This window comes from Mauremys mutica, chromosome 11 (genome assembly GCF_020497125.1).
Source record: "Mauremys mutica isolate MM-2020 ecotype Southern chromosome 11, ASM2049712v1, whole genome shotgun sequence".
Lineage (NCBI taxonomy): Eukaryota > Metazoa > Chordata > Testudines > Geoemydidae > Mauremys > Mauremys mutica.
In genome coordinates, this window is record NC_059082.1 from 33,122,010 (window position 1) to 33,146,013 (window position 24,004).

Consider the following 24,004-nt stretch of genomic DNA (forward strand, 5'->3'; position numbering starts at 1 on the left):
AGCTGGAGGCCCCACAGGGGAAGAGCCCTCAGGCCCATGAGGACCTAGGGGAGCAGCCAGCTGGACCGCCAAGTGATGTGGATCCCTCAGTGCTCGCTTTGTCCTCCTCATCGCTGGACGAAGTGATTACGGAGCGATTACGGGTCCCCCTCACCCAGTTCCACAAGATGACGCCAAGGCTCATCAGGAGTTTTTGAAGAGGGTCGCCTCTAACCTGGGGCACCAAGCAGAGAAACTTGAGGAGCCATCTGACTCCCTGTTCGACGTCCTTTGCTCCACGGCACCTGCACCCAAGGGAATATAAAAAATAATTAATGCCCTGTGGCAAACCCCCTCCTCCCTGCCACCCATCTCAAAAAGGGCTGAGCACAAATACTTTGTGCCAGCTAAAGGCCATGAGTATCTCTATACTCACCCGGCCCCAAAGTCCCTCATAGTTGAGGCCATTAAGCAGAGGAAGAGGCAGGGTCAACCCGGGGCTACGCTCAAGAATAAAAACTTGAAGAGACTGGATCTGTTTGGGTGAAAAATGTGTGTGTCTTCCAGCCTTCAGTTGACAGTGGCCAACTACCAAGGCCTCCTTGGCCGCTATCACTACAGTATGTGGCAGTCAATGGCCAAATTCGAGGTCTCGCTGCCCGAAGAGTCCAAGAAGGAATTCCAGCTGCTCCTTGAAGAGGGCACAGCTACAGTGAGAGTGGCCCTCCAAGCAGCCTCGGACGCAGCAGACTCCATAGCTTGCACCATGGCCTCAGCCATCTCCATGCGAAGGGCATCCTGGCTGCTCCTCTCGGGTCTGTTAGCTTAGGCTCAGCAATCAATGCAGGACCTCCCCTTTGATGGCCAGGCCCCTTTTGCAGAAGATACGGACAGTAAACTGCCTGGCCTTAAGGACTCCAGCACTACCCTGAAAACTCTGGGGCTGTACGGTCCAGGTCCAGTCCGTAAGTGGTTCAAACCTCAGCATCAGCATGAAGCTCAAGCTGAAGGAATCCCTGATCTAAGAGCATGCAACAAAGAAACCCCAGTGTACATCAGAGATGCCATGGCTGTCGTACAAATGATGGCTGGAGAAAAATTCTGGACAGGCCGTGAATTGGCTGCTGAGTACCTGAGGGAGGTCCTAAAAGGATCTGACAAAGCTAACTCTGTAATGGCAACCTTTGACAGGTATGACAACAGTAACTCTGTGAAAACTGTAGAAAAATAGTGCCAAACAGGTCTTAGGTTGGACGTAGGAAATATGAGGTGATTGGTAGACACCCTGTGTCTCTGTGGAAAAAGTTTCTAAGCTTGATATCCAACAAGCAGCCACTTTAAAATTCTCTGTGAATATATGATTAAAAAGCCACATGACAGTGTAGGATTACACCCAACGCAAAACCACCTTCTTGCTGGAAGCTTTTCTGATGGTGAAGTACCAAAGGCCACCACCAGTAGAGATGGGATCAGAGGAATAAGTGGTCAGTTTTCAAAATGGTGAGAGGTAAACAGCAGTGTCCCCAGAAGATCTGTACTGGGACCAGTGCAGTTCAACATATTCATAAATGATCTGGGAAAAAGGGTAAACAAAGAGGTGGCAAAATTTGCAGACAATATAAAATTGCTCAAGATAGTTAAGTCCAAAGCAGACCGTGAAGAGTTACAAAGTGATCTCACAAAACTGGGTGACTGGGCAATAAAATGGCAGATGAAATTCAATATGGATAAATGCACGTTGGAAAACACAATCCCAACTATAATACAAAATTATGGGATCTAAATTAGCTGTTGCCACTCAAGAAAGACCTTGGAATCATTGCGGATAGTTCTCTGAAAACATCCACTCAATGTGCAGCAGCAGTTGAAAAAGTTAACAATGTTAGGAACCACCAGGAAAGGAATAGATGATGAAACAAAAAATATAATGCCACTATGTAAATCCACACTACGCCCACATCTTGAATTCTGTGTGCAGTTCTGGTTGCCTCATCTCAAAAAAGTTATATTAGAATTGGGAAAAGTACAGAGAAGAGGTTCAAAAATGAATAAGGGTATGGAACAGCTTCTGTAGGAGGAAAGATTTAAAAAGGCTGGAAAAGATCTATAAAATCATGAATGAAGTGGAGAAAGTGAATAAGGAAGTGTTATTCACCCCTTCTTGAAACAGGGGTCACTCAATGAAATGAATAGGCTCCAGGTTTAGAACAAAGGGAAATATTTCTTCACACAACGCACAGTCACCTGTGGAACTCATTGCCAGAGGATGTTGTGAAGGCCAAAATTATAACGAGATCTAAAAAGAATTAGATAAGTTCATGGAGGGTAGGTCCATCTTTAGCCAAGATGGTCAGGGATGCAACCCCATGCTCTGGGTGTCTGTAGCCTCTGATTGCCAGAAGCTGGGAGTGGACAAAAGGGGATGGATCACTCAACAACAGCTTATTCTGTTCATTCCTTCTGAAGTGTCTGGCATTGGCCATTGTTGAAAGACAGGAGACTGGGCTAGATGGACCTTTGGTCTGACCCAATATGGCCGTTCTTATGTTCTTAATATCATCATGCTTCAAAGCAGCTAGAATACGACCTAATGGGGTCATTCAATGCATTTCAAGTGTTCTTAAAAGTTTTCCTTCCCATTTAAAATGATTATATATGTCCCCAGTGTATTCTGAAGTACTACTTTTTGCTATTATGCCCTCTGCCTCTTCAGCACCATATCAAGGTATCTTAGTCTTCAGATGCAGTGACAGCACAGTTATGTTTATAGTACAGATGTTTAGACAGATTAATTTAAGTATGAATTTCTTGCATATGACTGTCAAATATCAGAAGGGTAGCCATGTTAGTCTTGATCTGTAAAAGCAGCAACGAGTTCATGCATCCGACGAAGTGGGTATTCACCCACGAAAGCTCATGCTCCAATACGTCTGTTAGTCTATAAGGTGCCACAGGACTCTTTAGTGCTTTTGCATATGACTAAGATTTGCCTTTAACATTCTTTGAAAATATTAATCTTAATATGCAATGTTGAGTGATATCACCAACAGGTTTTCTTCATCTCTTTTCTAGAGCATGTGTAATTGCATTACAGTAACTTGTACACACACTATTCATATCCACCAACTCTGATATTGAACCAACTAATGCCTTCTCTGGGTTTCCTATAGGTAAAGTTTTATCAACAGCTGCCTTATTCACAATGGAAGTTCAACTATTAGCCCATATGGATATTAAGTAAAACAAAATCCACTAGATACTGAAATCACAGAATAGAGGCCGTGTTGATCATTATGATCAGCACTGTCATCCAGAATTAGGTAGGCTCGCCAGGCATTCAGAGCCAGCCAGTGTTCCATAGTGCAAGACAACTCATGAGGTCTCAAGCAATACTCTGTTCAGCCAGCACCATGATATGTTGCATTTGGCATATGTATCAGTTTTCATTGATCTGAAAATGAATACATAACCACCCCTAGGGGAATACATAACCACCCCTAGGGTAACACAAAAAGGTCCAAACATTCAGCAACAGCCTATCCCAGCAGTTATTATACAGGTAACTGAAGTAATCCTTTAAGTAGTGGTAGTAGGGAAAATAGAAGTCATTAGTAACGTAGTATTTGAACTAATACCGATTTGATCTAATAAACTACCATTACCCCAATTCAGTTAATCCCTTACAGCCAGTAGAAAGAGTATTCCAGAGTGGAAGCTACAATGTACTTATCTGATGGACTAGTGTCTTTGTGTGCATCTCGACCACTTATCCAGAAATTTCACACACTGCAGATTAAAGCAAAGGGATTCCTGACTTGGGAAATCATTTCATCCAGGTCCATCTGTATTGGAGGACACTTGGTAAAATGTGCCTGATTACTTTATGTAAATTAAACAGCACAGGTTTAGCCATTACAGCTTAAAATACTGATTCTACCATTTATATTAAGAGAGCAATTCTCTGATGACTAAACAGATCTTAATAGGAGAATTAATTCTTTACTAGCTATACCTTATTATGTTTAAATACTTAATGATAGCGCATTAACATTTTTCCTGAATTAAAATAGCCACATAGAGTAATACTGAAGGTGCCTCATTATGGTATAATTAAGTTACAAATCTGGATGCTTGAACTACCTTTTATGGATTTATGCTTCCCATATCTATTGAGCGTAACAATTGAAAGCAAAATCAGTGTCAGGAACAATATTAATGCCCATTAGTGTAACAGGTCATTTTGTCTTAAAATATAGCTTCCATATTTGCTTCAACAATGGGCAGTAACAGAGCTGTCTTTCATCCTTTCAGTCCGAGCTAGGACCTGGCTCTCCAGATATTGATCAAGAAATCCCTGAGGGTCATTGGGCATCTGCAACTCCCAGTGCCCTCGGGATTTAGCTCACTGTACTTACACTCCTCACTTCACAAGAAGCCGCGCTATACAATGCGGACTTCCATACTTTCCAGTGTTAGTACAAAATAGTGCACAGTGCATTAGCAGCAATACTTCCAGCAGAGAAAGCGTAGCACAGCATTTATCCCTGCAACAATGTTATACATAATTATTAGAGCTATAGGGATCAAAGAAGTGATTGACCCACAGTAACATCACCATGATGAATAGCAAAGAAGCACAATATATTTTTGACTTCCCCCTGTGACACTGCAGAGAGATAAAAGAAGTTAAAGGATAGTTAAGGTGTGTGCAGCTGTGACAAAAAAAACCCAGAAGGCCTTGGATTAATTGCAGAGGTAAATATAATAGGGCCATTCAAGAAGCCATTGAACAATAATTCAAGATTAAAGAGAACCATGACTGAGCAGCAGATGATATTAGAAAGTATACGAGAAGCCAGACAATGGTCTTTGTGGTGTTGGGCAACTATATAAGGATTTTAATATTAATAGCATACTAATAATAAGCATTTGATGCTTTAAACTTTATACAAGATATTTTATGGGTCCAGTTTCCAGGTTGACATATAGGTATTGAAGTTAACATTTATAGAGGCTCAAGTCAGTAACTGTATAGGTAAGCGGCCAATACCATCAATTTGGTAAACGTAATGTACCTTTTCTATACACTCATACATCATTTTCAAAGCTTAGTATGTCGACTTTAAGATGAGGTATGTACAGCTGTCAAGTAGTGCCGTTACCACATTTTTTCTTCTCTGTTGCAATGGTTTTCCAATATGTGGCTTACCTTTGTGCAAAGACGTCCAAATCTTTGTTTGCCAAGATGCTGTTTTGACATGCTCTTTAAAAGTCTCCTCACATGGTGGGAGTTTGGCCAGTGAGTTGTCCTTTTTGATGGCTAGATTGAGGCACGAATAATTCAGGGCTCCGGGGACTCCTTTCCTTTCTTGATCTGGTATTACAACATTGCTACCAACTTCCTTGCTACAGAAATTAAGGAACTCATCCCCCAGTTTGTCAAGATCACCGAAGTGGTAAGCTCCCTTTGTTTTAACAATATTAAACATAGATTTTCCCCCCCCAATACCAAATAGGGATGACATAGTGTCACATCCTGCTAAAGTATATACAGCAGGAAGTATGTTGCCGAAAACAAGAGTGAGTGTCTCACAATCTGTATGCACAAGTATGACGTGATGCTCGTCAGTTGTGCTGGTAATGGTGCCTGTTTCAATTTGCACGTTATCTGTGTTTCATTTTTGAAATTAGTCAACAGCAAGGATCAAAATGTCTGTATCAGGTAATGTAATTATGATGATTTCTTTGCCACTATGGGAACCAAAAGCCATATTGGCACACGCTGAAGCATCCTTGTGTCTGCTTCCTTTTGACTACTGTACAAATCTTGGGCTTCACAGAATAGAACTTGAATAGATTATATATGGATAAAATATATAAATCTAATTTTTCCAAAGGAACAGTTTCATAGCAGTTTGATTGCTACATGAAAAGGAGGGTGTTTGTTATTTATTTAACCTATTTAATTTACCTGTCCACTCTTAAGTGAACTAAAATCCAAAATAGATTTCTGAAAGACTATAGCAGTCTGTCTTAAGTGAGTTGCAGAACTTGCACTAGTGATACCTTATCCTTTCAAGCAGACTTCTGTTTCCAATCCCTCCCCGCCCCTCAAACGCTCCGCCTTTGTTCTCAGGTACTGCTTAATGAAATCATTCACATTGTCAGTATCTTCATTAAGTTCCTGTTTAAAAAGGTTTTTCTGCATCTTGAAACTATTGAGTTGAAATAACTTGGCAAGAAGATGTTCAGTGGTCTCTCATGAATCCAGTGACTCTTGATTTCCAGACTCTGCTTTCAGTTGTTTCATTGTAATTGCCCCCGTCATGACAAGTGAAGTCTGCTCAAGTAGGAGTTCTTTAAGAGAACTGTGGTAAGACTCGTTCCTCTGGAATTTGTATGATATTCAGCTGTCCAAGTTATCTTTAAGTCACATTGTACATTTGCAATATAACTATTGCTGAGTTACTAGTAAACTGCATGTCCTACCAACTACTCTAGGTCTTAAGTAATAGTTCCTCCACTAGACTTGCTCATTGTGTCCTTTTGCACAGTTGAGTTTGAGGATATTTTCTCCCTGAATATCATAGCTAATAAAATGGAAGTTGTTTTACAAAGACTAGACCAGGAGTTGGCAACCTTTCAGAAGTGATGTGCCGAGTCTTCATTTATTCACTCTCATTTAAGGTTTCACGTGCCAGTAATACATTTTAATTTTTTTAGAAGGTCTCTCTGCCTATATTATACAACTAAACTATTGTTGTATGTAAAGTAAACAAGGTTTTCAAAATGTTTAAGAAGCTTCATTTAAAATTAAATTAAAATACTGATCTTACGCCGCCGGCCCGCTCAGTCTGCTGCCGACCTGGGGTTCCGTTCACCTAGGCCGGCAGCAGGCTGAGTGGGACTGGCGGCCGGGACCCTGGCTGGCAAGGGGCCAGCAGCCAGAACCTGGGGCCAGCAGCGGGCTGAGGGGGCCGGCAGCCGAGACCCCATTCCGGCAGTGGGCTGAGCGGCTCAGCCCGCTGCCGGTCTAGGGTCCCGGCCCTGCCCACATAGAGTGGGTACCTACCTTCTCCCTGGTTCGAGCCCATTCTCTTCCTCTCTCTCTCTGCACTGAGCACAGGGCTGGGGGTGAAGGAGCAGGCTGGGGGTTGGGGTGTAGGGTCTGGCCATGAGCTAGAAGGAAGGAGGGGGCTCAGGGTTGGGGCAGAAGGTTTGGGTGTGGAGCGCTTACCTGGGCAGCTCCCATTTGGTGCGAGGGGTGCAGGTGGGAATGGTGGGGGGGGGTGCAGGAGCTCCCATTTGGTGCGAGGGGTGGGGGTGGAGATGTGGGGGGGTGCAAGAGTCAGGGCATGGGGGGTGTGGGGGCTGGGCATGTGAGGGGGTGCAGGAGTCAGGGCATGGGGTGTGGGGGGCTGGGTATGTGGGGGGGCTGGAGTCAGGGTGAGGGTCATGGGGGGTGCACTTCTAAATGAAGGTTGACTTGGCATTTCCAATCCAAATTTTGTTTTTCAGAATTTTTTACTGTTTGTTTCAAATTGGTTTGGGCTAAGACTCAGTGTACTTTACCATATAAATACAGGGAATTATTTGTTCAATTTCCTGAAGATTTGAAATCTAATTTTGTTTAGCAAGTCTTGGAATATACATGCACACGCATGAGATTGCTTGGCAAGTGCCACTCGTTGATTTTCCATAAAACTCAAACTTTCATGAAAATAATCCAGCCTTTAAGATGGCTGCAGGGAAACTTCCAGACAGAGAAGTGATATGAACTGGTGCTGTGTTGTCTTTCTAAGACTGCAGGCAAACAGTTGATGTCACTGCTTCTTCATTACTTGAGTGAATTGTACCAGAGTGAAGACTCAAAGGGCCTGGCAGCTCTTGACGCTGCTGTTTAGATCACAGTGGGCAGCACCAGTACAGAAAAGAAATAGCTCAGAAGGCATAAACCTGTCTTCTGTGCTTGTAAGTTAAACTTTCTAAGGATGATTAAGTAGTTTAATGTATAGTTAAATGCAATCTGCAGCTTACAAACTGTTGTATTCTAAATTTCAGAGGACTGGGGCATAGGGTATGTATTATTTATTATTAGTTTTTCTTGTGCCTTGTGAGACAAGAAGCAACCCTGTCTTTTCACCTCTGTCGAATGCCACATTTCTTGCTTCATTGTAGTCTGTTTCTGACAGTGACATCTTTCTCAATGGTTTTCTTTTACATCACTTGTCCCCCTTTTCTCTGCCTTCTGTCAACTGGTATCCAGTCAAAGGCTTGTTCTAGGAATACAGGTGTGTGTTGTTTTTTGGCATCCCTACAACATGTCCAAAACACTTCAGCCTTCTCAAATCATTGTCTCTACAGTCTGTAAGGTGTGTTGGTTCCTTTATCCTCCCAGCAGACACCAAGTATTTTTCTCAAGCATCTCTGTTGAAATGCATTTTTCCCGTTGGGGGTTTCTAGCATTTACCAAGTTTCAGAAACATATAGCAGTGTGGGTATCAAAATGACAATGTATAACTTTTTGTCTTGGTTCTTCTGTGAATCTCCTTATTTTTTCCAGTCATTTGTTAGTCTCAAAAAGGCTCCACTTGCCTTCCCACTTCTTGTTTCTCTCTCCTTACGAAGTTGACCATTGGCAGTAATTGTGCTTCCAAGATGTACAAATTTGTTAACTATGCCTTATTCTTCCCTCTCAATCACATATGCACCATCATTGCTGGCTCCTCTTTCAATTATCATAACTTTCATTTCCTTTTGGCTGATTAAACTTACTTGGGAAGCCTCACATTTGACATTGGTAGTGGTCTTTTTCATAGCAGCATCATGTGCCAGCAGAACAATGTAATTAGCAAAATCAAGACCACAAAGTGTTTCTCTACTCCACGTAATTCATGTATTTTCCTTTGTTTTGCTTTTTTGCATCACATAATCACAATGCAGAAGAGGAGATGCAATGAGACGCATCTCTGTTGCACTCCAGTGATGATATCAAACTAGTCTTTCCACTTTTTGTGCTTACATAACATTTTGAACCTTCATTCAGCATCTTAGTCAGTGAAAACTATCTTTTTAGGAAGCTCATATTTTTGTAAGATTTTCCATAGTGACTTGCCGTCAATGCAGTCAAAAGCTATGGTGAACTCTGTACAATTCAGGACTAATATCTGGTGAGCAAGCCTTTTCTCAACCATCTCTGGGTAAAGATGTGTTTTACACTTTTATTTGTTTGTTTGTTTATTTATTTTTGTTCTAAAGCCTCCTTTCTCAGTACGCAGATTTTCATCTATAATCAGTTTGATTCTGTTCAAAATGTAGATTGTGCTACTGACAGGTTCTTTTGTTCATTTGCTTAAGGGATGTTCTGAGGCACTAGTCTGGGATCAGATCTTTAAGATGTTGCAACAGAATTAAGTTTTCGTCTCCCACGAACAGTAATGAATGTCGTGTGCCCTGTTTTGCTGGTGCCCTGTACTAACAATTAGAGGAATGTCGAACTCTTGACCAATTGGCTCTTGTTACAAAGTTAATCTAGTATAAAAGTATTTTGCTTTTGACCATACTGGCATGTATGCAGATTTCTAGACTGTGGCAGTCTTGTGATGTAGGAAATAACTCCTAGGAGCAGACCCCTGCTAAATCATAAAAGAACTTTACATTAAAACAAGATAGTTTTAGTCGCTACTGTACTTCCACTGGATATGTTTAATCCTGATTTGATAGAGCACTGACTATTATACATGTGCCCAAATTAGAAATTCAGTTACATCAGATTACATATTCACTTCAAAATATTAAATTGATAGGGATGTAAAATGGAAGGCCAGGCTATGTTCCTACCCTAATGATATCAAGAAAAGACGGCATCTAAAATGCTGTTGAAATTCTGATAAAAACAATTGCCCTGCAACATAAAGCATCTGGGTCAAACCCAATACAACAGCTCTCCAGAGCACAGGGGAAACATGATAGGCTGAGTGCAGCCTTGGAGTAATTTAATGGAGTTACCATAAGAGATGGTTTTGGCCCAGTCCTAATTCTGATTTATTTTGTCAGTTAGCACTATTTCAGAAACATGTTTTCTGGGGAGAGAAGCCCTTTAGAATTTGCTTCTCTAGTGAACTTGTCTCAATATGGCTAGTCAGGCTTGTAAGCTGCCATTTTTGGTAAGCATCCATTGGCTGTACCAGTAACTACTATGTGGGGTCTCCATGCAGACAGTTGGGAGGGGGCTGTCTAAGGAAGTATGCATTGTGTGTGTGCTTACGGAAGGCTTAGTGGAAACAAGGAAAGGGCAGTACACATCTGTTCCATATTCTATTAATAACACAGAGTTATTGGAAACAGAATTACATTCTAGCAAGTAATGATTGAACAGAGGAGAAAGATCATTTACTCTCATGCTAAGATGGCTGCAGTACATGTCCATTCCAATGCAAAAAAGTGACCCGAAAGATGATAGGAAAAAAATCTATGATTTACTATATTGGATAGATAAATGGTTTGACTGCAGCACTGTTAAAAGCTAATTTTCTGAAGTAGTTTAGTGGCACTTGAGGCTGCAGTTGACTTGGTTGGTGTTTCCATTAACTCAGTTTTCACATTGGCAAACTAATTGGCAACCCGGCCATCTTAAAAATTGTGTTGTCAGTTGCCCTTTTGCTGTGTTTTAATCAAATTGGAACAGCTAATAGCTAAAATTGCAGAGGTTAGTTAAATAACGCAAGAGTCAGAAACACATTTGAAGATGGAGAATTTAACTCTGATAAAAATCTGTCATGCCAGCCTGCCTGTTTTAAAAGGAGTTTACAAACAGTCTCTGAAGATGCTGTATTGGGCTGATTGCTCCAATATATTGACTGCCAGGGCACCTGAACAACTATGCAGTTATCCACAATTACAATGTGAATTTGAAATAGTAGCTTGATGTACATAGTATCTTCTGTGAATACTGTAGAGAGTGTATGAGGCTTGTAAATATTAAGTACTGCTATATGCTTTTTCTAAAGACACATGGAAAGAAGTGAGGAGAGAATATAGGCTCCCCCGTCTGTACATTCTTTGTACGGGTTCATTTATTGGGAGTGGGAATGACCCAATAGGAACCTAAAAATTGCATTTTGCCCTGGTTATATTATTTGTAGGCACTTGTTCTGTCCCAGTAGAAAGCTTTTCAGCTATGCAGGATTTTTATAAACTTGAATTGTTATAAAAGCGATGGTCATAGGCACTCTATCAGATGACATATTCAACATTTAAGCTATAGTGTGCTGTAATGCATGAATACCAGTTCTGACACACTTCTGTGAGTAGGTACATTGTGTTTCTCTGTACTCTAAACTTGTTTTAGTCAAGGATAGTCATTAAGTTGTGCAGTGCCCAGCAAAACGAAGCTGTGGCCTGTAGATGCCACCACAATACAAATGCTAAATACACCTCTACCCCGATATAACGCAACCCGATATAACACGAATTTGGGTATAACGTGGTAAAGCAGCGCTCCGGGGGGGGAGGGGGAGGGAAGTCTGCACACTCCGGTGGATTAAAGCAACTTTGATAAAACGCGGTTTCACCTATAATACAGTAAGATTTTTTTGGCTCCCGAGGACAGCGTTATATCGAGGTAGAGGAGTAGCGTAATTCATGGCATGTTCCATGTGCCATTACGCACCAGCTGTAATGCTTTAGTGTACTGGGGATGGGGAATCACTTTTGGGGGTTTATCCCAAAGTTAGAGTTCCTCCCAAATGTTTCACCATAATTATTTCCAAATCTCTTTAGCAGGAGGGTTCTAGTTGTTGTGGAAGAAGAAAGGCATTGAAAGCCCTACAAGGTATTACTCGCTTATCACTGCTGCAGCCCAGAGAATTTGGGACAGCTATCGCTGGGAGACATGGTAGAAGAAGTGTAGGAGCATATGAAGTCATTACTCAGCACTGGGACTATGTAGGATTTTAGCTGGTTCTGGAGTTGCTTCACATTCATAAGTGTTTTGGATTGATACCAGGAGGGAAAGCAATTTTAACTGAGACTTCCACAGAAATAGACTGGCTTGCACTGACATTGGATTTCTTCCTTTTACTCTGGGGATGCTTCTCAAGGCGATTTCATGAATGTTTGGTTCTGTATTTATTTGATTTATGATCCTGTGGCTTGCCTTCTGGTTACCTTTATGCTTTTTCCTGGCTTGTTATGTATCACAAAAGTAAATCAATAAAAAAGTGTTTCTTACATTTCAGGGAAATGAAATAATGCTATCTATAATTATATTTGTCTATGACAAAAACTTTTTGCATTTGACATTCGGAATAGTTCACTAAAAAACTCACTTTAAAGAGGTGAAAATAAATTGTTCTGTGTAAAAGTTTTTCTCAAGGAATTTCAGTACAACTTTTTGATGAAGAAAAAGTGTTAAAGAAAAGGTTTATAGTCTTTCCTTGAATATACGTATTATTCTAAACACTGGCCCATCATAACTTAGCAGTAACAGAGTTATGGCTGTTGGTGATGCAGAAAGAAGACTATTGTGGTAATGATTTTAAGAATTGTTTCATAATGTAAACAAATGCTTCCTCTTCTCATCCTTTCTGGGGTGCAAGAATCATATGGGTGGAGCTAATTAGTGTTCTGATTTTGCTGTTGCTTTTTATGGTCCATTGTTGTTGTCTGTTCCTAGTTGGGGAAAAAAATCTGTATATAGAACCAAAAAAAAAAATCTACATTTGCTACTGACTTAGTAGTTCTCTTCTGTTCACCTAACCTCAGATTGAACACACTTTTACCATGGATGAGATGAGATTATGTACAAATTGTACGTTTTTTTTAATTCACTGGGCCTTACCTTAGGTGTTGAAGGGTATTTTGGGAAGAGAACAACATGACTCCTAAGAAATTGAAATGAACCCTTCACTATAATATATGCAGAGCACTGTGAAACTGCAACAATAAAAACAATTCCAGAGTTTACACAGGAGAGAAGTAGAGAGGTTAATTTATTCATGAAGGTGTTGAAACAAATTTTTAAAACGGCAAAAAATAGCTGAGAGTTCTCCTGTGTAATTGGCGTAAATTTCAGTTAAATGGTGTTATGAAGTAAGTCTTTCACAAATGTGAAGATAATAAATGAGGATAGTACTGCATTCTTGTCCAGCTATTGCAATGAAAAGCTAGCCACATAATCTATTACTAATATAAATATATCCATATCTTTGTCATTACTGAGGTTAATAAAAGATGGTGAGAAAAAAACATCTGTAGAGTACTGGTATTTAATTGTGTTAGGTCTTGAAAAGTTCCCTCATTTTTCTTTTGATTGTTTACTAAAATAAGACCATGAAACTTCTTGTATTGTCTCAAGCCTCACTTTTTAGGAACTGTGACAAGATGGTCGATGTAGTATGGTGGGTCCTGCGCTTTTCTTGGTGGGGGGGGCTAAGATGCCACCCCTTGCCCCTGCTCTTGGGGTACCGAGGGCCCCACTAGTGGCCCGGGAAGGTGGTAAAGGGGGGAAGCAGGGGAGGGGTCTGGGTTTGCTCCTCACTCTGAGTCCCAGCCCCTCTCAACCCCTGCGGGTCCTTACCCTCTTCCCCCTTGGGTGGGGTACCTTCAGTCCTTAGACGCTGGGGGGGGGAGTCTCCCTCCCCTGCTGGGGCAGGGTCTCCCTTACTCCTGTTTTCTGATCTTCCAAGTCTCACAGTACACCTCCAAGCTCCAGTCCTCTCTCCTTCCTCTTTCTCCCCTGACTGCCTGAAACAGGGGTTTTATTAGGTTGCTAACAGGGCCTTAATTGACTACAGGTGCTCCAATTAACCTGTAGCAACCCTCCCTAGTCTTCAGGGAACCATGCCTTCATTAGCCTAGGGCTTATATACTCTCCCTCTACCACTCTCCCACTGCTCCCTGACCCTCCTGTATCACTGAACCATAAGCAGATGTTAGTTGTCCTGTCACTTTATGACTTGAGGCTGTTTTTCTTAGTGTTACAAACCTGAAGAGCTGCTATACTAGGCTCAAACCGTGGGCTCTTGACTTGCTGGGATTGAGCAGAGTTTATCCCTGGGCATCTTGGCACACACTCCAGGTGCAGACCCTGTGTCTTACACCCTTCTTGGCATTGGAGATCCCATGGTCCAATTGCCAGGGCCCTGAAACTTGCACAGGCTCTTCCATGTCTCCCCAGAAGCTGTTGTATGCTCTTGAGTCCCACTAAAGCTGTGGACTCTCTAGTTTACTGTTTCCTTTGGTGATCCCATGAGAATGTAAGCAAGTATCACTCAGACATTGCAAGGGATGTCTAAATACACACATTTCTCCTAGAGAAAGTATGAGACTTAAAGATCCCTGCAAAAAAATAAATTAATTAAACTGCACACACACCCTCCTTCCAGTGTTTTCACCATGCTGAAAGCACTTTGGGTTTTGGTGAGTCCTCAAGATCCTCGTTTCTTCCTATTCAAGTTTTTCCTCCTTGTTCTGGTTGGCGAGAAAGAGCTACTAAGAGCAGACCATATCCTTTTATAACTTTCCATTCCCCTCTGTCATGTGACCTTCCTAGTCAGCCTCAAAGCCCTCCTCAGGTGATCCCCCACCCATCGGTCAAGTGATCCATTACTTGGGTACTGCCCATCTGAAGTTCAGCCTGGAAAAACTGGTTTCTTGGAGCTTGGCTACCCTCTTTAGCATATCCATTGTAATGCCAGGGCAAAGTCATTCAGTATTAAGTATTGTTCCCCTTCAGTTGACACTTCTTGGAACTCCAGTACAAGATGGAGGTAAAAAGGCAACAGGGAAGATATGGCAACCAAAATAGTTCTCACAAAACAAAAAGCAGTTGGTAGTTGGATGTAGGCATGTGCAGTAGGGTAACCAGATGTCCGGTTTTTGACCGGAACATCCGGGTGAAAAGGGATCCTGGTGGCTCCGGTCAGCAGTGGCTGGCTCGCAGAGCCATGCAGTGTGACTGGCAGGCTCCCTGCTAGCCTCCACACCGCACAGCTCCCGGGAATCAGCTGGCCTGTCCCCTCTCTGGCTCCTACTCATAGGGGCAGCCAGAGGACACTGCATGCTGCCCCCTGCAGCTCCCACTGGCCGCAGTTCCCGGCCAATGGGAGCTGCGCCTGTGGATGGGGCAGTGCACAGAGCCACCTGGCTGCGCCTCCGCGTAGGAGCTGGAGCGGGGACATGCCGCTGTTTCTGGGGGCTGCTTGAGGTAAGTGCCGCCCAGAACCTGAGCCCGTGCCCCAACCCCCTGCCCCAGCCCTCATCCCCCTCCGAACCCCTTGGTCCCAGCCCGGAGCACCCTCCCAGACCCCTCATCCCCAGCCCCACCCCAGAGTCTGCACCCCCAGCCAGAGCCCTCACACACCCCCAACTCCCAGCCCAGAGCTCCCTCCCGCCCCTGAATGCCTCATTTCTGGCCCCACCCCAGAACCCGCACCCCCAGCCCAGAACCCGTACCTCCTCCCACACCCCAACCTTAGCCCGGGCCCCCTCCCATACTCCGAACCCCTCGGTTCCGCCCCCTAGCCCAGAGCCCTCTCCTGCACCCCAAAGTCCTCATCCCGAGCCTGCACCCCAGCTGGAGCCCTCACCTCTCCCACTCTCGCATCCCAACCCACTGCCACAGCCTGGAACTTCCTCCTGCACTTTGAACACCTCATTTCTGGCCCCACCCCGGAGCCCTCCCGCACCCCAGCCCCTGGAGCCACCCCGGTGAAAATGAGTGAGTGAGTGACGGTGGGGAGAGCGAGCAACAGAGGGAGGGGAGATGGCGTGAGTGGGGGCAGGGCCTTGGAGAAGGGCCTTGGAGAAGGGCCGAGCATGTGCGAGGCCTCAGAGGATGGGGCAGGACAGGGGCTGGGGCAAGGGTATTCGGTTTTGTGCGAGTAGAAAGTTGGCAACCCTAATGTGCAGACATACTAAACCATCACAAGTGGTTTTTAAGAGCCCAAGAAGGGATCTTATAAATACATGGTGCATCTCAGAAGAACTTTGCAGAGGATTTTCTTTGCTGCACTCTTGTATCTCTAACAGATAAAAATACTTGACTTCACTGAGAGCAGGTTCAGGACCTTCAGAAATGAAAAGTGAGAGAAACCTAAATTTCAGAAGTCTATGTTACTGTACACTTAATCTGTTCTCCGTTTCTTCTCATGTCGTCCTGCTATTGTTTTAATTAATTTAGAAAACAGAAAAAAATTAAGAATGCTTCCCGCCCACAAAACCTAATTGCTCCTTATTTTTCTCTTTCCTGACTTGATTCTCACACTTCTAAAAACTAAAATAGATTATCTGTGTAATGTCACTTCACTGGGTAAAATACAGCTATTTCAACACCTTAGAGGGCAAATATAACTCCCAGTGAAGTAATCGGAGTGGGACTGAATAGCACTAGCTGCACCTTGGATTCAATTGATTTGTATATATTTCCTAATACAAAAATAAACTTTCATGTTATCCTGGTCACCTAAAGTGAAAAGCTATAACATTTTGAGACTGTTGAAGCAAATAATATATGGGTGTCTCCAGTGTTTTATGGTTTTATCTATGTTGAAAATCATTTCTATTATTTAATTTTAATATAAAATGGCATTTTAAAAAGAGACCCAAACTAAGGAAATAAAATTACACTAAACCTGGCTGGGAACAGATGTTTGTAGAGTCCCTTACACAGAATCTGAGACAAGTTTCAACTGGACAGACCCGGTGAAAGATACACCTCTACCCAGATATAATGTGACCTGATATAACATGAATTTGGATACACGGTAAAGCAGCACTCGGGGGCGGGGGGGTGCGCACTCTGGCAGATCAAAGCAAGTTCGATATAATGCGGTTTCACCTATAATGCAGTAAGATTTTTTGGCTCCCGAGGACTGCGTTATATCGGGGTAGAGGTGTACTCTCATGTATAGTGGCTAAGCATTTTCAGTAGTAGCACCCCAGCTGTATGATGTAATGACTCAACAGAGGAGGTCAATACTGAATCAGTCCCTGTTCCCGTTGGTGACTAAGAATATGTCTACCGTGTGGCTGGAAGGTGTGAATTCCAGCTCAAGGAGACATCCTGCACTAGCTCTGATTGAACTAGTATGCTAAAATACAAGTGTAGCAGCAGCGGCGTAAGCAGAAGGTGGGGCTGTCCCTCTCCCCCTCTCCAAGTACGATCCTGTCTGAGGCCCCTCTCACCGCTCATGTTGTCATGGCTAAACTTCTCTTTGTGGCACGCTAGGGAATTACACCGTTCTTGAGTGGCAAATTACACCATCCAGTTCCAACATAGATACACCCTAAATACGAGACCCATATCCTTAATGAGACTTTCTCCTGTAGTGGCATCTTCCCAGAAACAATAGCTAACAGGTGAGAAAGTAAGAGTGAAAGAAAAGCAAAAGTTAGGATCTCTTCTCACCAGAAAATTGCTCACTGGGAACCAGGGAAGCTGAAAGATTTTGCTATCTAGAATTCTTAGTGCTGCATTTTATTGATGCACAGTGCTTAGACACCACTGTGATGGATTTAGGTTTCTAATTAAAAGATGGACCTTGTTTTTTTGGTTTTTTTAATGCTGACAGAAATGCTGTTTTAGATGATAATATTCTGCCTTGGGTTAATATTTGGTTAAATTAAAATCTGCTGTTTTTATTTCCCCTTTGCCATGGCAGGAACTCTGCTGGTAACACTTGATTGTTGGGGGACTGCATTTTGATTTACTGGTGGTGGGCTACTGTCCGCAATGAACATGCTTTCAGTGAAGTGGAACGTGGGGAAAGGAAATGGAGAAAAAAGTGGGAGACTGCAGAATAAGTCAGATTTGGTAATAGTTAGGAGCATTCTACAAGGAGGGCAATTATATTTCCATCTGCTTATCAATCTTTGTACAGATCATCTGCTCTGAACTGTAGATCTACCCTGGGTCTCAAAGAATTTACTTTGTATATTTTGTTAATGAGGCATTTCTTCATTACGTAAATGTTTTTGCTTTGCCTTAGTAACTTTATGAAGCTAGGGGATGATAGTTCTTCATACACACACCTTGGTGTTTAAGCTCCGTATTCCAAGTCACTACTGGCTGAATTGCGAGTTACAGACATAAGAACATAAGAATGGCCGCACAAGGTCAGACTGATGGTCCAGCTAGCCCTCTATCCTCTCTTCTGACACTGGCCAATGCCAGATGCTTCAGAGGGAATGAAAAGAACAGGGGCAATTATCAACTGATCCTTCCCCTGTTGTCCAGTGCCAGCATCTGGCAGTCAGAGGCTGTGGGACACCGAGAGCATGGGGTTGCATCTCTGACCATCTTGTCTTAACAGCCATTGATGGACCAATCCTCCATTAATTTTCCTAATTCTTTTTTGAATCCAGTTGTACTTTTGGCCTTCACAACATCGTCTAGTAATGAGTTCCACGGGTTGACTGTGTGTTGTGTGAAAAAGTACTTCCTTGTGTTTGTTTTAAACTTGCTGCCTACTAACGTAGTTCTCGTGTTGTATGAAGGGGTAAACACTTCCTTATTCACTGTCTCCACGCCATTTGTGATTTTATAGACCTCTATCATATCTCTTCTTAGTTCTCTCTATTCCAAGCTGAACAGTCCATCTTTTTAATCTCACATCATAAGGAAGCTGTTCCATACCCCAGTCATTTTTGTTGCCCTTCTGTGTACCTTTTCCAATTCTAATATATCTTTTTTGTGGGCTACAACCCACAATGAACGTGTGTTCAGTGAAGTTGAATGTGGGGAAAGGAAATGGAGAAATAATGAGAGACTGCATAATAGCTCAGCAGGATAAATCAGAATAAACTAGAACTGGGCACAGTATTCAAGGTAGGGGTGTACTATTGCTTTATATAGTGGCATTACAATATTTTCTGATTTATTATTCATTTCTTTCCTAATGGTTGCTAACATTATTAACTTTTTTGACTGGCACTGCTCTACCCATGACGACTCCAAGATCTCTTTCTTGAGTGGTAACAGCTAATTTAGACCCTATCATTTTGTACGTGTAGTTGGGATTATGTTTTCCAATGTGCATTATTTTACATTTATCAGCATTGAATTTCATCTGCCATTTTGTTGCCCAGGCATAACTATGGTTATTTGTAGAATTGTAACCCTCAAAAGGGTCAAATATAGATTGGGGCCCCATTGTGCTAAGTCCTGTACAGACAGAAGCCCTGTCCTGAAGAGCTTGCAGTTGGAAAAGAAATATTTAAACATTGTTGAAGTATGTTTTGTATCTTGCTCAGACCTTCAACACTAACTTTACTATAGTAGCATAAATCTTGCATTCTGATGTTAATTTTGATATGGTTAAAGCAACATTTCTTTCTTGAGCAGGAACTTTCCCCTATGTAACGAAGTGAACAATTCATGACATTGAGTTGGATTTCTATGTGCTCTTATTGAGGAATTTATACAGTATTCTCCATTGCAGAAAGAGGTGTCACCAGAGACTCAGCTTCATGCAAAACTGTTGTGTCTGGATAAAGATTATACAGAAGCTGTAATGAGTTGTCTTCCTCATAGACGGTCTGTTTGAAAATTGTCATATGGCCCAAACATGGAGCGTGAGGTAGTGAAAAGCAACGACTATTAATCTTGAACTAAATCCCTGAGCTGGAACTTCTGTTGCCCTGTTTAATCCAGCTGGTGGTTAACATCTGTGTTACAGACCAAGTATTTCTAGTATTTCCTCTTACACATTGACTGTACTGAGCAATATTTCTGGTGGAATTTAGTGAAGCGGAATGGTGGTTTTACTCTGCCACACCAATATTAAAGCAGGTTAAATAACACTTTGATATTAATTTTCTCTGTCAAGTCCACTGGATCCTAGTGATTAACTTGAAATCAGAACTCAGAATGTTCATTGCTACAGGCTTTCCATTTTAAAGTACAGATGGAAATTTCCTCTTGGACTCATAAAATAAAGGTGCTGCGTATCACAGCATCTGTAAAAGGAATTGTGTAGAGGCTCGTTCCTGCACTAAACTTTGGCAAACAGTTCAAACTTTCTGTTTCTCTTGCATCTCATGATGGTCCCTTCTGACCTTAATGTCTATGAGAATCTTTGTGGAGAAACTGTTCAGAATAGTAAAAACCAAATGGTGTCCCTCATTCCTAATTTCTAGGAATTTGCTTTCAGCCTTGATTTGTAGTCCCTTCTCAATATAAAATGTATAGAATTAGGGCTGTCCAACAATTTTAAAAAATTGTGATTAATCGCACTCTTAATACACCTCTACCCCGATATAACACGGTCCTTGGGAGCCAAAAAATCTTACTGTGTCATAGCTGAAATCATGTTATATCGGGGTAGCGGCGGCAGGGCTCCAGCGGTGATTGAAAGGGCCCAGGGTTCCCCGCAGTGGCCAGAGCTCCGAGCTCTTTAAAGTGCCACCTGAGCCCCGCTGCCGGATATAACGCGGTAAAGCAGCTCCGCACCCCCAGAGCGCTGTTTTACCGCATTATATTCGAATTCGTGTTATATTGGGTCGCGTTATATCGGGGTAGAGGTGTAATAGAATGCCATTTATTTAAATATTTTTGGAAGTTTTCTACATTTTCAAATATATTGATTTCAGTTACAACATAGAACACAGTGTACAGAGCTCACTTTATATTATTTTTATTATAAATATTTGCACTGTAAAAAAGAAAAGATGAAAAGAAAAAAGAAAATTCACCTCATGCAAGTACTATAGTGCAATCTCTTTATTGTGCAAGTGCAACTTACAAATTTAGAATTTTTTTTTACATAACTGCACTCAAATCCAAAACCAAGTAAAACTTTAGAACCCACAAGTCCACTCAGTCCTACTTCTTGTTCAGCCAATTGCTAAGACAAACAAGTTTGTTTACATTTACGGGAGATAATGCTGCCCTCTTCTTATTTACGATGTCACCTGAAAGTGAGAACAGGCATTCACATGGTACTGTTGTAGCTGCAACGTATTTATGCTCCAGATATGCTAAACATTTATATGCCCCTTCATGCTCTGACCACCAATCCGCAGGACATGCTTTCATGCTTAGATCTATTTTTTCAGATTTTATTAGTCTGATCTAGTATTGGGCTGAAGTTTGTACTTTTGTAAATTTCAGAGAAACTTAGAAAGGCAGTTGTTGTGTATTAAAACCAGTACTAACTTTTTGCAACTTCAGTAGCTTATGTTTACCAGAAAGCACTCTTAGTTGAGTATTTTTGACTCTTAATATTGAAGAGTGATGGTTAAACTTCCCCCATCATATTCCCCCCTCCATTACAAACAACTGTTCTCCAAATCACGGACTGCATTTGAAGTTCCTTAAATGTAAGCTGATTCACCAATCCTATTCAGTTTACTGAGAGTGTCCAGTCTGGAAAGGTTATTTTTAAAAAAATCAGGCAGTTCAGTTCTTGTGTTTACATGGATCCTAATTTTAGGCCTAAGCCTTCATTTTCTGAAACTAGATCAAAGGTTGCAGATCTGAGAAGTAAGTGATTTACAGCAATGAGCCTTAAAGTGGGGCCCACTTGTAGTGACATTCATGATGTGGTAACTCCAGAGTGTCAAACTTTCTGAAGATGCACGCTCATTTGAATTTTGTCTTTGTTTAGTATTCCTTACTAGCAAGCCATTGTTTCACTGGGCATCATGCTTTTTCAAATGGATATTACAGTTGCCTTAATGAAAAACGGATGAGTAGATTTGTTTGAATACAGTATAATGTGCTTGTGCAAATTATACTTCCTGTTTTTAACTACAGATGTAGGAGAAACGTTAAGATTATCTTTTCTACTGCATCTTTAAATGTAGAACAAGGGACATGAAGGGCTTTTCTGCACATGAATTCAAGATGGCTGTTAGATGAAACTGTTACATATACTCATACATGTGTTTTTTGAGTGACAACTTCCTTTGTCTAAAGTCATTCCAACAGAGTATCTGCCTGCTCTTCATTAATGAAAAACATAAGATGCCAGGAGAAGATCAGTATCGATTTAACCTTTTTAATAGGCAAGTCAATAATCAATTCAGGTCATAAAATGTCAGACATTAGAAGCCAGATAGTCTCATATTTAGGCAAGATATAAAGGGAAGAAAGAAGCATTTCCTAATGTCATTTTAGGTCACTTAAACTTTTTAATGGGGAGAGACTAGAAGAGAAAGTGAGAGTTCAGAGGGTTCCATTATACAGCACACTGTGCCCAAGTACAGTAGAAATATTAGTGACAGTAATTCATCCTGCCACACCTGTGACTGACAGCTGTGTTTCAAGCAGTGTTGTAGTCACATCAGTCTCAGGATATTAGAGCTGGTGTGTGAGGGAATATCTTTTATTGCACCAACTTCTGTAGGAGAGAGAGAGAGACGCTTCTCAGCTACACAAAGCTCTTCCTCAGGTCTGGGAAAGGTACTCCAGTGTGTCTCAGCTAAATATAAGATTGAACAGATAGTTTAGCATAAGTAGTTACCACATATTTTATGGGACCATTCAAGGTGAAGCGGCCTATTAACACCCCTTTATTCATAGGACAAAAAAGGGGGTTAGTGGGTTACAGATTGTTGTAATAAGCCATAAATTCTGTCTCTTTATTAAGACCATGATTTTTAGTGTCTAGCAAAATTATAAATTTAAGTTGCCAGGCTTGTCTTTTGAAAGTGTTGTGCAGGTATCCTTTCAGGATGAGAATACAGGTGATATGGTGTTTTTATCTTTTATCATTTTCCTATGTGGGTTCATTTGAGAGCATAGTGATTTTCCTGGTTTCCCACCATTGCTATTGGGCATTTAGTGCACTGGATAAGGTAATCACATGTTGTGATAGGCATGTGTAGGTCCCCTGGAATTTAAAAGGTGTGCTGTGGGGGCGGTGTTGATCATTGTGGCAGTGGAGATATGTTTGAAGGCCAGAGAAAGGTTCATGAAAGATTTCTTTCAGGATGGGGTCCCCACTGAGTATGGGTTGTCATTTGATGATACCCTGTATGTGTTTCCAGTGTGGGGTGCTGGGTGACAACTAGAGATGTGCAGTCAGAGTGGCTGTAGATGAGGAAATTGTCTGTCTTGTGTGTCCCCCAAACATCTAAGTTGAAGTAAATTTTACCTGCTTACCTACCTAGTGGCTCTTTAAAGTGGCTTGAAGTTTTCTTCCAGAGGAGTTGACTAATTCAGATAAAAAGCTAGTCTTGTAAGTCCTCCTGGAGTTTGGAAGGGCCCCATTAGCTGGAATTGTGACTATGCATCCTGGAGGATGAGTAAGTTCTCAGTTCCATATGAATCAGACCTATATTGTACTTGAACAAATGTATATGTATGATTGAGGTCTATAAAATGATGACTGGTATGAAGTAAATAAGGAAGTGTTATTTACTTCTTCTCGTAACACAAGAACTAGGGGTCACCAAATTAAATTAATAGGCAGCAGGTTTAAAACAAAAGGAAGTATTTCTTCACACAATGCAGTCGACCTGTGGAACTCTTTGCAAGAGGAGGTTGTGAAGTCCAAGACTATAACAGGGTTAAAAAAAGAACTAGGTAAATTCATGGAGAATAGGTCCATCAAGGGCTATTAGCCAGGATGAGCAGGGATGGTGTCCCTAGCCTCTGTTTGCCAGAAGCTGGGAATGGGCAACAGGGCATGGATCATTTGATGATTACCTGTTCTGTTCATTCCCTCTGGGGCACCTGGCATTGGTCACTGTTGGAAGACAGGATACTGGGCAAGATGGACCTTTGGTATGACCCAGTATGGCCATTCTTTGTTCTTAAGATTGTTCAACCCTTTAAGGTAGTAGGAACCAGGCCAGACAGCCCTGTTGAGAGGTCTGGCTCATCTAAATCCAGGCATACTGGGGGACGTAATTACTTGACAGAACTAGTGATCTGTGGTGTTAGGTGGCAGTCACATGACCAGCCACAGTAGGAAATCCTGTAGCTAACTTAGTCCGTGGCTGAAAGAGTACAGGGTAGAATTCTCCAGAGATCCCGGGCAGCCTTCTGGGAGAGGAGACCTGCAGAGACAGTCTCAGT

General features: G+C 42.0%; 1 protein-coding gene across 2 annotated transcripts in view; it reads left to right on the top strand.

Annotated features, from left to right (window-relative positions):
• TLN2 (talin 2) overlaps positions 1-24,004 on the top strand; it is a 363,285-nt gene that overhangs the window by 155,033 nt on the left and 184,248 nt on the right. The gene's annotated exons all lie outside the window — the stretch shown is intronic.